This window comes from Pleurodeles waltl, chromosome 3_1 (genome assembly GCF_031143425.1).
Source record: "Pleurodeles waltl isolate 20211129_DDA chromosome 3_1, aPleWal1.hap1.20221129, whole genome shotgun sequence".
Classification (NCBI taxonomy): domain Eukaryota; kingdom Metazoa; phylum Chordata; class Amphibia; order Caudata; family Salamandridae; genus Pleurodeles; species Pleurodeles waltl.
The window spans coordinates 1,904,576,620-1,904,588,518 of record NC_090440.1 but is presented as its reverse complement, the minus strand read 5'-3'; the positions used below and the strand labels follow the sequence as shown (position 1 = coordinate 1,904,588,518).

Here is an 11,899-nt window from a genome sequence, read left to right as displayed (position 1 = left end):
ACATGTAAAATAAGGATATCAGGACAAACTCTGATAGAAACCAAATTTGATAAACAAGGAAGCAACTGTCCCCATTTCATGTCCCCCCCTCTACCTCACCATTCAATTTTAACCATCATTTCTGAAACCCAGATTCTTTCCGAATGGTCTGCTGTCTGCTTGCTTTGCCGCTCATTTAACAAATGAATGTCCAACTATCCAAATTGACATGAATGTTACAGCCGGGCCGTCTACATAACCAGAAATGAGAGAAAAATGTTAGACATGCCGTACAAGCTACGCATCCTCAAGATCCCTAATTTAACGAGGACAGCAATCAGATGATCACCAACCCAGTTTCTTCACCTCTTTGATTGAAAACCCCAGTCTTGCTGCTTCAGAAGCTGCGCGTAAAACGAAAAGGATGTAAGCCTACATAACAAAGCGCTTTCCTCAAATCCCCCAACACTTGCACAGCTGTTAGCCTCATACCGTCTTGATGACTAAATACAAAACCAACTCACCTCTCTTAAGTGCCTTAAAACTGAGCCAATTATCTATGGGCATACTATACCTCCAGTCCTCTTCAATGACACAGTTGTGCCTTTTTTCTTTTGATCTGTCTTGGATTGCTCCAGAAATATTCACGCATACTCACCAGATACCTTGACATGTTCCTCCCTCAGCCCAGCCTCCTGACTGTTCCCCAATAGCTCAGATATTCTGAATGTGCCAAAGAACAACCACGACATGCATAACCTGAACAATGTTTGCTCAAAATACGAAAAACATACCCGCCCGAAACTTTTTAACAAACTTACCAACACCTTCATGGAGATAGGATCCCTGACTGGGCGAGTTGTTTGCTTCTTTGCCCATCCTTTCAGAAATTTCCTACCCATTTCCCCAGCTGAAGGCTCATATCCCAAGAAAAACTTGCCATAAAAACTCAAACAGGCCAATTTACCAGCAATAGTTGTGGCCATAATCTGTCTGTCTGTCTGTGTTGATCATGAGGCCTACAAACTGCACCTGTGCTCAAGAACGCCTCCCAAGCTCTACTGTAAAACCTTTAGTGCTCTCCGTTAATGACTTGTCAACCAGTGTTAGCATCCTCAGTCTGCAAGCTCCCATACCTCCTTTGGGACCTGTGTTTTCCGTAAATCTGCTCCGGGTGCCAAACCACGGAATCTCAGCCACTATGAAGGAGATAATGCGTCTGCTATACTACTGTTCACGCCTGGCACATGCTTTGCTCAGAATACGATATTGAACAACAAGCAACCCAGCATAAATCTTTGCAGCATTTTTAAGAGAATCCTATCTTTGGCCCGCTGACCGTTAACCAAATCTACTAGTGTCTTGTTATCTACATTGAAAGTAACTGTTTTAATCTATAGATCCTTCCCCCACACTGCTAAAGCAACTAACACAGGGAAAAACTCAAAGAAAGGGATGCTTCTTTTCTCCATCTTTCCGGCCACTCCTCTGTACACCATCTTCCATCCCAAAACACCCCAAATCCTTTAGCAGCTGCTGCGTCTCAGAAAAGTTAACCAAACCACAAAGCCAGCTGTGATTCTTACTCTGTGGTGTGCAAACTAACTCCTGACATTGCAAAACCAAGCATTCTGCAGAAAGACCTACCAGCTCTTACCACTTTACAGGCAATATTAAGAAAACCTAGCAACCGTGGTATTTGATGCAACTGCAACTTATTTGCTTGGATTGCTTTTTCTAAAACCTCCATAATCTCCCGCTCCTTTTCTTGTGGAAGCTTTACTTCCATTTTTACTGTATCCAATTCAATCCCAAGGTAAACCAAACAAGTACTCGGGCCTTCTGTATTCTTTTTCTCCTGAGCTAAAGGTACCCCAAATTATTCTGCCATGTCTTGAAACTGTTGCAGCGCTGCTGCACACTCCCCACTTCCACCTGAACCTACCAACAAAAAGTCATCCAAATATTGTGTAATAAGTTCCTTTCCAGGTAAATCAGTAAAAGAGCACTGTAAAAAAATGTACTGAAAGATTCAAAGAAACTACAAGAAATGGCACAACCCATTGGTAACACCTTCACATATAACCGATTCTCAAACTGAATTCCCAACAATGAAAAATCCAAAGGATGTACCGGCAATAGTCTAAAGGCTGATTTAACATCACATTTCGCCAGCTCAGCCCCAGGGCGCACTGTTCGCACAAGTGACATGGCCACATCTACTGAGGCAAATTGAACAGCGGCATCTTCCCTCGCTATGTAATCATTAACAGATGAACCTTCTGGCCAGGAAAGATGATGTATCATCCTAAACTCACCTTTGTTCTTTTTTGGTACAACACCTAAAAGAGAGACCATCAAATCCTATAAAGGCCAATAAGCAAAAGGACCTGCCATTCTACCCTCTGCAACTTCTTTGCCCAGTTTTTCTTTTATGATATAGTGGTGCTCTTTTGACGATTTCAGGTTATCAGTGAACCTCCTAGTTCTTGGACCCTGGTAACCTAACCTAAAGCCTTCTCTGAACCCCCATTCCAACTTCACTGACTCTTCTCTGTTGGGGTAAAGTTTTAACCAGTAACTCAAAATGTCCACCTTAATTGGAGTAAAAGCCCTTCTGTCCAAATTGAGTGGATCCTCGCCTCCCCCTGCCTTGACCTCCTGCACTAAAACTTCCTTGCTCCCCAAAACATTGCAAAACTGCATGTTTGCCTCTGCACTTTGAGCATTCATGTTTGTATCTGCATGGATTTCTAAAGCAGTACCCCCTATTGAAACCCCAGCATGCTCCTGAATTGGCATTCTGACCACGTCCCCGTGCTACCGACCCCCACCCCCCTCGGGTGGGTTTCCTGAAAAAAGGCAGAGACTGCCCTGCGCCAGACCACTGGCTGCATGCATCATAGGCGGCAGCCTCTGTGGATACACCCACTGGACCCATAGCTCATTATCGACTTCCCCCATGGTTTCTCAGGCAATAGGACCATCCTAGCCCTAAACTCCTCATCATAGTGGCAACCATGTGAAACCTCCAAATTCTATACTAGCCTTCCTAATCGTCTCAATGTATTTAAATAAAGCCACTGCCCTCCCAGGAATTTTTTCGCAATAAACGCTTGCGAATATAAAAAATGCTGACGTCCACGCATCGATTGTAGTCGGAACGCTAGGTCTCCTCGCCATCTCCAATGCCTCTTCTCCAGGTCTCTCCTTCGACTATCTCTGTATACAAAAGTTTATAGACATCAATAAATTCGGCTTTCCAAATCTTTTCTTTTGTTCCTGCACTCAAATGTGCTCCCAACGGCATAGATAGCCCCATGTATGGCAACCTTTTCAAACCTTCTGTTCTACTCTTTGTTCCTCCCTCATCAGTTTTCTCTATCTTATCCCCACCAGCTTGGCCCCCGCTCTTCTCTACACTTTTGCCTTTGGATTCTTCTTTATTCTCTAGTTCTGTCACCTGCTTGCCCGTTGTTTCTTCTTCAACTCCAGATTCGGTTCCCACACTCTTATCAACTGAACCCTTGAAAACTTTTTATGTCGTCCCCCAACTTCATGCTGTATGTTACTCCCCCTCCAACTGCACCACCATTGAGTCTCACCTGTACTCAATTTATTGCCTGTGTCCGTCACCAATCTTCGCCGCTCATTCCTCCCTTGTTCTCTCTTAACACCCCCACTGTTTTCTGCATATTCAGCATCATTAGAAACCTGCAAAATATAACCTTTGGACAAGGATTTAGCATCCCCCCGCACCCTTTTCTTTTTAAACTTTCTTTTTCTTCCCCATCTTTTTGCCAGTTTGGAATCTCCCCTTCTTCTAAATCCTCACTTTCTTCATCATAGTCCCAACTCAGACTGGGAGGTAGCTGCATTAGAGACATTCAGTACTTCCTTGCAGCCTGCACTTGACATTTCTGCTTGCCTCCCTGTGTTTAGGTGCCCACTCTGTGTTGCCCCCACAAGGAGCCCCATTTGACCTCATCTGTAACCCTCTTTTCTTGACCCACCCTCCCCCCATGCAGGCCTCATGGGCAGCAGCTTCCTTTCAATACATGTACCAGATGTCACCTCCTCTGAGCTTTGAAGTAAGCTCCTTAAAATAGGTATTTTTCCCTTCACAGTTTGTGCCGACACATTGCTGAGCAACCGCTCCCTTTCAGGCTCAGTTTCATGCCTGTCTTTGATCCTTACTTGTTCAGCGGGCGGTGGTGACACAGAAAACCGCAGACCGCCACCCATTTCACCGATACACTCCCCCGAGTCCCGCCCCTCGCTCACCAGCCTACACCCAGCAATCGCTGGTGCGCACGCGCGTCCCCGACCTCGCCTCACCTCTCCTCAGATCCCAGTGACGCTTCAGCCGGTAAGCTGCTCGCCACAATTAGTGCCATTTAAAAAAAAAAAAAGTTTTCTGATCCCCTCGACAACTAGCATTCATATTTCTATTACTACATTGTTGCAGCGGTGTCGAACATGCTAGCACCGCCACCGCAACACCGCCAGCCGAGGCGCACCTAGGGCGCTCCAGTACAACCCAGGCTTGTGATAAGACGTCTGGTTGGATAAGGTCATCCCTAACTGCTTTGCAGAGTACCCGGAGTGCTTCCCTAATTTCCGCTGCCTTCTCCGCCATAATTTCAATAATTATACATGGAAAACTTTTGTGCCAAAATTAGCTTTTCCTACACTACCTGGCCGCATCGTCGGAATGATGCACTTCAAACCCAACGGTTATTTTCAGCCATTACTCCATTCCCTCTCCCCTCTGCAGTGACAACCAATCACATTGTCCCCTCGGGCCTGGGCTTTACCACTCGCCTGAAGCTGCCCAGGGGTGGACATCCGAGGGATGCCACCCCCAGGAGCCCAAAAGAGGTGGCTCAACCCGATGCACAGCGCCAATCTGCCTTCCTGGGAACAGGAGGGCAAGCTGATCACATGGCTCTGCTCGGCTTAGGCCATCCCGACCACATGTCTCCCTTAGTGCAGAAAATGACCTAATCGCCGTCCGCCACAGCTACAGGGGTGGGTGTGCCAGCATAAGAGAATGGGTGGCATAATTCTCCCGGCATTATGAAGGTGGTTGTGTCCCGGATGGCGACGGACTATTTGTGGTTCCCGAACGCTTCTCGGGAGCTTCAATGAATTTTGTCCGCTATCTTAGATAGTTGGCTACGCCCCCTCCAAGTTGCATTGTACAAACACACAACCGTTCCAAATTCACGAGAATTCACTATGATAATAAATACACATGTAGCAAATAACTATTTATACACAGAGGGGCAAACCCAAAATGCATCCTGCATCAAGCAACTTATTATTGTTTTTGAGCCGAATGGAAAGGGATTAAAAAAAACAAAAAACAGACACCTAGAAAGAATTCTAAAAACATGTTTTCATGGGCTAGCAAAATAACGCAAAATGTAGAGGGTCAGAAGGCATGGTGGTCCATAGTCCTCACTATAAATGAGTCAGCCACTGCTTCCTTTGAGTTTATGTGGAAGTAAAAAATAATGATTCTAATAAAAACCTAATAGCAATAAATGAATTACAATTAAAACTCATCACTCGTGAGCCAGGCAGCCTTGCAGGCGATAGACAAAGCTAAGAGAAGAGTTGCTACTGCCCTAAGCAGCTCCATGCTGGCATATTGTGCCTGCGCCCCAGGCTGGGCAAGCTGTGAAGTCAGGGTTCTGCCTGGCCCTGCATCTCAGGGAGAAATGGGATGGAGGAGGGCACAGATTTCAGATCGCCTGGTGCCCAGACAAGGCCTGACCTGCAAGGAGCAGTGAGATATATTCTTCGTTCAGTGCAGACAGGAGGATGAGGAGGAGACCCAGCCCCGGTACATGACCTTTCCTCTGCTGAGTTATGGGCAGCGCTAGGCCCGCCTTCCCAGTTGCTTCTGATCGATCGATTTCAATATTAATTAATACGCCGCTGGGGAGGAGGGACTCAGTAAATAGTCCAACCACCATTGTCCAGGGTTTCCCTTGCATGCCGTATCATTATCATCAAGTTTTAACATGACAGCCATATCAGGTGCAGGGAAACCTTCCAACAGCCAATGAGATTACAAACCAAGCACTCTATTCGAGGAAGAACACAACGTTTGCCCAATCAAAACCTGTAAACATGTTGCCCAAAATGTGGGCAAAGCCTCTCTCCTGGTGATGCTCACATAATTGTCTAGTAACAGACATGCTGGGATTACAAACTATACAAAAAGAATACTACATATCATTTTACCACTCTAACATCACTGCATGTTAAAAGATCGCAAGACTTGTGAGCCCGACCAAATAAAATGTGAATTGAACCCTAAACAGGAAGGGGATTCCAAACAGGGAAAGTTAAGTAGGTGAACCTAAACAAATGCCTTTGATTACAACCTTCACTGGCGCCTCGTCAAACAGTGAGCTCTCTTTAAATCAGCCTGTATTGTTTACAAATCCAATTATGACCAGGCTTCAGCCTTTATAGCAAGCAGAATTAAGAGATATGCTCCTACTTGAGTTCTCAGATCCTCTCTTGCCATCCACTTGAGGATCCCTTGGTTCAAGCCACAAAGAGCAGGGGGCAGGAGCTTCTCTGTCCTGGCCCCCATTTTATGGGACTCTCCCAGCATTTAATCCACTGTCTGTCAGAAGGCATGGCTGGAGGTACGGCTTACTACTTAAGAACTGATGTGCTCGGGAGAATGGTGCATCCTTCTCAGGAGGGGAAAAAAGGGTTTTTAGTTCTTAGAGTGTTGGCACGGTCTGGAGTGATGCTTTGCATGCATGGAAAACGCACTATGTGACAGCGCCCTGATGACTAACTACATTTTCCAGCAAGCCATAAACTCTCATGTAGTTTTGGAGACGCAGATGCCATCTTGGATATCAGATATAACTTTTCTCATATAACGTAATGTCTTTGCTAGGCAATGATGACCCAATGCTGGTGTGATCAGAAACGTACTAATTGGATCTAGAATATTTTTTGCAAACAACAGTTGCTTCCTTTGGAACTGTTTGAAGGATTATTGGCAACACAGAAGTATTCTCAAAATTGAGTTTGTGGTGGAAATAAAAGTTGAAATATTTTGAACATTTAAATGAGTTTTCTAAAGAGATTGTAGGATCGTCATATTATACTTGGGGTTTACCCTGTGAGAAGTATTATATTGTTAATTAAGCTTCAGGGAGGGGGCGGCCGCCTGGGCTATGGCTTACCCCAGGAGGACACAGTTTGGAAGTATGCATGTGTGTGTGTGTGTGTGTGTGTGTGTGTGTGTGTGTGTATATATATATATATATATATATATATAATTTTTTTTTTTTTTTTTATCAGCACCCTATGGGACCCTCTCCCACCCTAGCCCCATATATATATATATTTTTTAATTCAGGACAAAGTACTGAGTCCCAGAGTCCTAAAATGGCTGCAGCTACATCTTTGCTGACATGGTGGCAATCAGATCATTTCTTGTGATCCGTGGATTTTCCACAGCATGAATTATACAATTATTTTTTAACTTTAATTTAAAAAACAAAACGGGAAACAAAATACTGAATGGATTTATATCAAATCACAAATGCACACTATCAGGGCCAAGATCTAGCTTTCTGCCAAATTTGGTGTAATTGTGTTGAGCCGCTTTGCCTGTAATTGTGTTTAATTTTCCTATGGAAAATTACAAGGAGAAAATGTGTTTTGTCTGCTCCTTCCTGGAACATTTCAGGGTGATCCTTCAAGCATGAACCAAGAACAAGGCGGGGGTTCCAGAACAGTTTTTTCTCCAATCAACTTCCATAGGAAAAATTAGACAACAATACAGAAAATAGAGCTGAACAGAATTACACCAAATTTGGTGGAAAGCTTTTTATAATTTGGTGCAATTCTGTCCAGCCATTTTAGAGCAATTAATGGTAAAAATGTATAGCTATCTGTTGCAGCTGGACTCCTGCTGGATTCCAGTGAAAACAAAAAGTGTTATTCTGATTGGTGTCGCCTACTGGAGTCCAGCAAAACCACACAATAAAACTGGTGATCACAACATGAATATGTTGCACTCACCACTACAGGACTCAAGAACGTGGCCCTGAGTTCTGAAAAAATTTGGAAAAACAGATAGAATGGGAAAGGGCATGGTTACCTTGAACCCTAACTCTTGTGGGGAGTCCCTGAGGGGCCTAACCAGAGATTAAAAAGAAAATATAAATTTTTTGCATCACCATGGTCCTAGGGGACTCATACGAGACCCACAGCAGCCCCCCTTGTGGTCCAGTGACACTCCCGTGGTCTAAAAAATAAATTAATTAAAAATCAGAAAAAAAGAAAATAAATGTGGGATGGGGGTCTGTGGCTGGTTGACTGCTCATGAGGATGTTGGCTGCCAGTACGGAATTGGGAGAAATACCTTGCCAATCCCCTGTCACAGATGTCCGAAGGTTGTGTTGGCCACCCACTGGCAGTTGTGCACAGGGCCTGGGCACATGCCACACCCTATGACCATCCCCAGGTTTGGCTGTCTGCTGGGACGTTGGAAAGAGTGACTGGCTGCAGGCAGTTGACTGCAAACATATAGTAATAGGATATTACTTTACATTTAAAAAAAAACCATAGAAATCTGCTAGAACAAAAGGTTAAAGTAGAGTTATATGTCGGGGAGGTAGTAAGATTGAACTTATGTTAAGAAAGTCTTAGAAATTCACTGAAAAAGCGCTATGGTTTAAAAACCAAATAAACACGGAAAGTTGCCAGTTATACGTAAGAGATTCAGTGTAAATCTGTTCTGTAGTTTTTGAGAAATTAAGGTTAAAAATGTATAGATATCTATCAATGCAGTACTACCAGCTCGACTGAGAAGAAGGTACCGAAGGGGGGCTAGTTGGTCAGCACCTGCAACACACTGACACACCTCGTAGGCATAATGGCTATAAGAAAAATTGTCTTAAAAGTAATCAGTCACAAGTGGCAACTAAACAAGGGTTTGAACAGGGGACAGATTAAAAAAGTAAGAACCAGATTAAGGATCCGCTTTGTATGTTGGCCATGTGTAAACTCACTGCCATGGTAATGGTCCACCCATCCAATTTAATTTCAGGTGGACCATAGGTTTGGCTACGGAGATGACTACTCCATCACTGCTGTGGGCAAACCTCTCCAACGGCCCCATGAAGTAAGGGCTGTCGGACTAACGGCTGCGTGTCCACCCACCCAATCAGGATGGGCGGACATGCAGCTTTTTTTTTTCAACTGTCTGTCACCACCAGGCAAAGAATGGCAGCGATGGACAGTAAAAAGCAAATACTGCTCCTCCTGCCATGGGAGATGACTTCCATGGCAATTGGAGCATTATTTTTTTTTATTTAAAAAAAAACCCTGTTTCAGTATTTTCTTTTTGAAAAAAGAAAACTGTTTTGGTTCAGAGTTGTGTCATGCTGACGCAGCCCTGAACCAAACAGCAAGATGCATTGACAGGAAGCGCCACAATGGCAGTCCCTGACAATGCATTATGAATGGCTACCAGGCTTGGCGGTCAATTATAAATTTGATGGGGGTCCTTCTGTGATGGAAACTGAGTAATTTACTCTGTTCCCATGGCAGAACATCTGTTGAAATATAAGATCCCATTGTGAAGGGGAAGGAGGGAAAATATTGGTGAGGTCCTTCAGAAACTTCATAACTACTGGTGATTTGAAGAGCAACGATTGACCTGGGAGGGATAAAAGATGACAAGTCATATAAGTATTATACTACAAATTAGGGGGCGAGAAGAGGGAGAACGGGGGGGGGAGGAGGCATCCTCCTCAAACTCAAACTATTAAAAAATTAGAGAACCCTAATCACGTCGACTGTCCAGCTGTCCAGGCCACTTTTCTTAAAAAAGAAAAAATGTTTTTTTATAGAACCCTCATGCACCAGGGTTTCTCCTTGGTGGGTGCTTCATCACTGTGTTCCTTCTTTTTCCATGCGAAACGGGGCGTGCTGCAACCCATGAGCTACACTGGCGCAATCAGACTATATACAAGAAAATAGGAGCTGGGGGTGTTTCTTTTAAAAATACCTTGCTGGTAGCAACTGTTGCTTTAATAAATGCCCCAGTCAGTATGGTTAAAAACTGGGAAAGAAAAAGTGGAAAGTTTACAAGGGTACTGTAGACCTAACTACCTCCTTTCATCTAGTCTACATTTTTCTGTCACCTCTCCCTGTGGCTTACGCCAGGATTGGAATCTCACTCCATGAGACCACTCCTTGCACACTTATATAAATGTTGCCAGGTGCATTCCAGTCATGCACCATGCATGCCAATGATTTTGTCATCTACTTGGTGTCTGCTCCACCATATTTGTAGTAACATTTAATAGTGCTCCATAGGTCCACGGATGCCAGGCAAGCGTATATTCGCACAGTATTGCAGGCAGGGATGATGGTATTATAGGTCAATGGGTCAGGTGGGGACCTTGAAGAGTGTGACTATAGGCTCCCTTGCATCTGTGGAAAGAATCACACTAAAGCGATATCAATACTATTAGGAAAGTTGTTATCCTGTGTACAGTAATTGTTATGCAATCAAAGACAGTAAAAAGGGATTTTCTCATGATAGATTTGCTGTAATGTGGTAATAAATTCTAATTTGACTTTTGCACTGTAGTAATAAGTGAATGCATGCATGTTTATTAGTACAATTGCTCTAAACAACAGGTTATTGGGCTACCTATTTTCACTGTCACGACATACAGACACGTCTATATCTAAATATATATAGATCAAGATATATATATTCACAGAAAAATTCAGTTAAAGGCTAGTATACCAGACAAATCTACCTGCTAAAGGGTGAAATGCACAATATACACCATGACTCATGCCCACACTATTTTTTTGCTCTTCATACATAGCTTTTTGTTAATATTTTGTTAATTTTTAACTTTCCCCTTGACATATCTGCACAAATTGAGAATGCCAGCTGTAATCTCAACATATTTGGGACATCATTACAAGTGAGGCGGTCCAAGGACCGCCAAACTTGCATTGACGGTCAGACCGCTGCACTCCGGTTGGTCCAACAGCCCAATTACAACCCTGGGGGGCAGACCCGCCTGGGTACTGCCGTCCACTCTGGGAACATGGTTCCCGATGACATTACGGCAGAGTTGTACTCAGCCAGGGCGCATCCTAAGTGATTACAACCACCCTCAAAGCCAGCCTTTCCATGGCGGCTTCACCGACATGTAAAGGTTGGCTATGAGGGTGTCCCAACAACCTCAGAGTGTGAGGGTGTTGGTCAGCCCCCTCTGTACTTTGAGATAGCACTCAGCTCCTTTAAGGTTGCAGAGTGCTATCTCGTAGCACTGTGCCCGCCGGTCTGACCGGCGTGAACACTCTATTGCCATGTTCCTGCCAGACACATGGTAATAGGGCAGGAGGAGCCGTAAGTTTGGCGGTCCCGAGTTTGGACCACCAAACTCGTAATAAGGCCGTAAGTGTCTGCTATATTTAATATATATTTTTCAAACAGTGCCACTGTTATAACAAACCAACAAATTACTTTTAAACTAACATACAAGATCCAGTCCAGTAGATTTCTAGTTTTCAAAATTAAAATATATTCAAGAGCTGACTGGCAGAGAGAGCTCTTTCTCCTGTCGGTCTTTTCAGTACCACAGATCCAAAGATGCATCCGTAGTACTAGAAAGATTTGATTGGCTGGCCACAACATCAGGATTAGTTTTTTACTACTGATGCCATTAAATGACACAATGAAATGTAAGAGCATCTAGAGGGGCAGGATGAGCAGACCATGACCCCGAGATCCTTCCTTCTAGTCAAATTTCAAAAAGGAAAATGCAATGGATTTGTGTATTCTCCATGGTTCACAGTGCTACAACCCCAACCCCTGGTACTGCAGAACCAGTATTAGTTC

General features: G+C 44.0%; 1 long non-coding RNA gene across 1 annotated transcript in view; it reads left to right on the top strand.

Annotated features, from left to right (window-relative positions):
• Positions 1–4,273: 4,273 nt before the first annotated feature.
• The window catches only part of LOC138285738 (uncharacterized), a 42,263-nt gene continuing 34,637 nt past the window's right edge, over positions 4,274–11,899 (top strand). Inside the window, exon 1 of the long non-coding RNA XR_011201637.1 lies at positions 4,274–4,348. This is a non-coding gene — a long non-coding RNA (uncharacterized lncRNA). The remainder of the gene's footprint in view (positions 4,349–11,899) is intronic.